Genomic DNA, 5080 nt, shown 5'->3' with positions numbered 1-5080 from the left:
TCATGAGTCGCAATAATCATTTTAGATTATTTTTAGGTTTTACCTTTTAAAAAAGTCCATCATCTTCTTCCGCTTATCTGGAGCTGGTTCGCGGTGGCAGCAGGCTAAAAAAGGTAGTCCAGTCGTCCCCTCTTTCACAGCAACGTTTTCCTTTAAAACGATTTAAAAACAATAAAGTTCTAAAATGGAAAGCAGAGTTCCATTTTGAAAACCATTTATTTCTCATTCTTTTGTTTTTAATGCAAGGCACATAGAATGATGCCTGATGTTTTGTTTAAGCTACATTTCTGAATTTTTGAAGTAATATTTTAGTTTCAAACAAATATAATACACATACTGTTTTTTTTTTACTTGTCATAAACACCTTATACACACAAATGACCCTGTGTTGCGTAAAAAGGGCCTTTTCTGTGTCCATGGACATCCTGGGAACACCAGGCGAGTGCATTTGGTGCAGGGATTGCACATTGCTGGTAGATCCTAGCACAGCATGCCTCCAGTCGTCTGCATACTCATTTCTCATGAAAGCCAGAGTTGTTGTTCTGTTAACAAGCTCCCTCTGCTGCCACCATCCCTTGCTTCCACCACTGTAGTCTCTCAAAAACAGTGTGCTGTCAAATATGCTGCAGGCTTATTTGAATTTTGAAAAAAATAAGAAAAGAAATAGTCTTCCGTGCTGCGCTAACACTGCCAAGATTCCCCATCCTCTGATTAATGAGGAATTCTGGTAAACCCATTTGCGAAAAAGAAATTGAACAGCAGCCCATAACATAAAAAAGGCATTGTGAAGCTCACAATGTCAGTCTCATTGTCTCTGCTGAAAAATATTCCTCACAATTTAGGCTAGTTCTTCAATTGTTGCTGCTCTTCAGTGACTTTGAGGAATGATCTGTAAAAGGCCTGACAAATGACTGTTTAAGAAAAAAAGAAAGCTGTTCCTAAAGTATTCAGCACTGTCAAAGTCAGACTGTGCCCCAGCACCCAAAACCAAATCTTATGTTTTATATATTCTAATATTCATGCCATCATGCATTTATATTAATATGTATGGCCTGTCTGCCAGCAAAGCTCAGCAACAGACACATTAAGAATGGAATATGAAGCCAAGACTCACGTGATATGGGGGCTCAGGAGGGCGCTGTAGCAAGTTGTCCATACAGTGGAATGAGGCCAGCTGGGCACAGACACCTTTCCTGCAAAATACCTAAGTGAAAGAAAGAAAGAGAGCTCAGAGCTGTAGCGTGCAGTTGGTCACTTTGAAAAAGCACAGGAACAAAGAGACACTGGTGTACCATTTTTATACCTCAGTAGCAAAAACAATGGGTTTCCTGGGAGTTCACATTAAAACCTCAGGGCAGTTGGGGTGAGGGAGTTGTCGACTACCTTTCTGATAATAGGGTCTGTGTCTCCAGATCTAACTAAGTTGGTACTGTACGTTCAGTTTTATAAAAATGGATTAAAATGATGAATGAAATTAAATAAAAAAAAAAAAACTAGGTTATAAAAAAAAGGTTTTTAGTATCAAACAAATATATAAGATGACTTTTTTTGTTGGAAGACGTCTTCAGATCCTTTAAGTAAAATTAGCCTACCTGTATCACATTGTGAAAAAGGCGTTCTAAATCCTATTTAAAGGTGCAGAAATTCAGAGCATTAATATAGCAGCAAACAACCATTTGATTTGTAAAGATATAGTGGATAAATGGCATCCTGAGCAGAGAATGAAGTCACACTTTCTCTGTCTGTGTTGTAATCCGAGCTTCTCTGTGCTTCCGCAAATTGTGGAATCTGATCCGAGATCTGCAAAAACTTTTGCCAGACTCGCTGCCCGACGACCTACGCTAACCTTAACTATTCAAGGTCAATAAACCTAACCTTAACAATCTTGCGAGAGTTTCCCCAGTTCGCAAGTTCCCTTCTAGACACGACCCAGTGTTGTGCCCCACTGGCTAGCTAATAGCTGCTGCTCTTCACTCAGTCATATGGCGGTTACCGCTAATAACGCTGTCCCGACCGACGGCGTCGGTGCACAAGTGTAGCGCCCACCCTCTGGTTCCCCCACAGGTTAAGACTGTTAGCTCTGCACTGATCGTGCTGTTAGCACCGTTAGCTGCTAGCCGCCGACGCCATGTTAAGAACCGTGTGGAGACAAACCCTCAATAGTAGATATACTCGGAATTTTGAATTGAGCACCTTTAATTTTAAGTACAGCAGTATTATCAGCAACATTTTCTTAAAAATATCAAAGTAAAAATATTTGTTCTGCAGAGAAATGGCCCATCTGAGTGATATATTATTAAATATCATATTGTTATATATTCATACTAATGCATCAATGTGTATGTAGCATTTTACTGTTGTAGCTATTTGAGGTGAGGCTGATTTTAACTACTATATATACACACCGTTGTGTAGTTTAAATGTATAACAATCTCAGTATAAACTTATGTATTTTAATAAAAACTAAATGTGAAAAGTAATTGGTAAACTATCAGATAAATGTAGTGAAATAAAGTACAATATTTTCCATTGAAATGTAGTGCAGTAGAAGTATAAAGTGGCACAACATGGAAATACTGTTATGTACTTAAGTACAGTACTTAAGCAAATGTATTATAGGTTACGTGGAGTTTTTTTTCTTACCTTTAGTAGAGCTATGGATATTAAAATATTTTAAAAATCATCTTTGCAAATGTTTTGAGTAAGGAGAAGCATTCAACATGTTTGTTAGACCTCAAGGATACACACAATGCATTTTGGTGAGTAACACTGAATATAAACACTATACAGAAAACTCCACAGAGCACCTTTAAGTTACTTCCTACCACTGCATTTTCCAATGTTTTCCAAAATCTAGTTTACACTGATGACTATAAAAGCAAAGACAAAATAATACTAAGAAGAGGATAACCTATGTCATCAAAAAGCTTATTTCAATTCATGTTTGTTCATAAAAATTGAACTGGTATATACACAATATGTTGCCTGGGTAGACAAGAAATCACATGACTGTTTTTGATCCTCTGTTTTTGATCCTTCATCACTACAGCCATTAACAGTCTTTTCTGGAACACATTATCAGTTGCTGCGCAGGGCATCTCATTATAAGCATTGCCGAAAATGTTATTTCCCCCGGCCTGTTCAATCAATTGAGGGATGTATAACTGTTCAAGTGCTGTAGTGGCGCCTCTCAACCCATAAATTATGTTCAAGTTGTATTAACGTGTTTGGCACCCATGTCTCAGGAGAAAAGGAACACTCATCGCCGCACCATATTTTTTATGATATTGATTAAATTGTAAATGTGTTTATGATTTTTAGCTTCGGTAAAAGCCTCGTGACAGGCCAAATGGTGATATAAATTAATATTATTGATGTTCAGACACGGGTACGGTAAGCGTATGTGTGTGTGTGTCAGGCAGCAGTCTCACATCCACACAAAAAACACTTGAAGCTCACTAATGTATCTCAGGGTCAACATTTAAAAAGATCACTTTTGCATTTTGACATTCTTATACCGCTCCTTTCTGACATTTTGTTCTTTCTTTTTTTGGCATTTTGCCGTCATTAGATAGTTCTAACAAGAGAGTGACAGAAAATATGGAAAGAGAGGAGTGAGCATGATAAAAGTGGTGGATTTGAAAGCAGAATATTGCAGTTACTGTATGTTCTTAAGCCCAATGAGTCACCAGGATACATTACAATCTCATGCTGATCCTGAATATAGTAAATTGTCACTTAGCACATTTTTTTTTGAGTGGTTTCCATATAATAGCCCCCTAAAGAAATTAAATATATTTTTTTCACACCATGGAAGCACTTGAACATGGCAGCCGTGGTGATTAACAGACAGCCCATCGACAACAAAGAAATATGGATTTTGTTCTCTAAGCCTTCTTACAGGGGGAAACAGTGGGCAGCAACAACATCTGTGTGAGTGACCAACACTCGTGTCGAGCCTACAAACATACCTCCCTTTATGCTTTCAATCATATGCCATCAACACACATCAAATAGAATACTATAAGTCAAATCAACTGCTGAGACCATTACTTCTCTGGGGATAACCTCATTGCCTTTGCATTTCAAGAGAGAATTAGGTAGTTTTCCCAGTCAGTTATCTTCACGCCAACATCTACTTGCTAGGAATCACAAATTCAAAGAACCACAGAGGCCTGTACTACGAAGCAGGACTTGCGGTTAGCGAGGTAACTTCAGAGTTAACCCTTCAGGGTTTTCAGTCCTACGACGGTGGTTCACTTCTTACCGGGGGTAGATCGCCACGGTAACTTATGCTGAACACCTAACCTGCTCCGGAGCAGGTTATATTCCAGATAAGAGACATATAAAAGCACCGCTTACCGACCAATAAAAGGTTGGTGCGTATGATAATATTAAGATAAGATAAGATAAGATGAACCTTTATTTATCCCTGGAGGGAAATTCAGGTGTCAAAACAGCAACATCAGCAAACAGAGTGAAACACAGGAGAGGTATAAAAGTATACAACAATTATAAAAACAATAGAGATATAAAAGATACAGAGTGAATGGGTGAACATAGTGTGTGCAGTCCGTAAATAAATAAATGTAGTATGTACAATAAATAAATGTAGTAAGTACGTATGTGCAGTCTATAAAGTGGTATATAGGATGTATAGTGTAAAGTAAGTGTAAAGTGCGCCAGTGGTTAGAGTCCAAAATGGTTGCAGATAGTGCATGTCTAAAGGCAGATAGTGCATGTTAAAAGTTCTTAAAGTCCTCATAGTTCTCATATGGTGGTCAATCTTGGTTGTGGAGCCTGATGGCTACCAGCATGAAGGACTGACCCAGGCGCTTTGTGTTGTGCCGACGGGGGATGAGTCTGTGGCTGAAGGTGCTCCTCATCTTGACTAGCTCATCATGGAGGGGGTCGGAGGGGTTATCCAGGATGGCGTCCAGGCTAAAAGCAACACAGTTTAAACTGTCAAACGCAGGAAGGACAGCTGGCTGTGTGCTGTGGGTGTTTACCACTTTGAATTATATTTTTATATATATATTTTTTTTTACTTGCTCCCAAGGCCGTTACACACCGCCGGAGT

Source organism: Sebastes fasciatus, chromosome 2 (genome assembly GCF_043250625.1).
Source record: "Sebastes fasciatus isolate fSebFas1 chromosome 2, fSebFas1.pri, whole genome shotgun sequence".
Lineage (NCBI taxonomy): Eukaryota > Metazoa > Chordata > Actinopteri > Perciformes > Sebastidae > Sebastes > Sebastes fasciatus.
Note: the sequence above shows the minus strand (reverse complement) of the source record.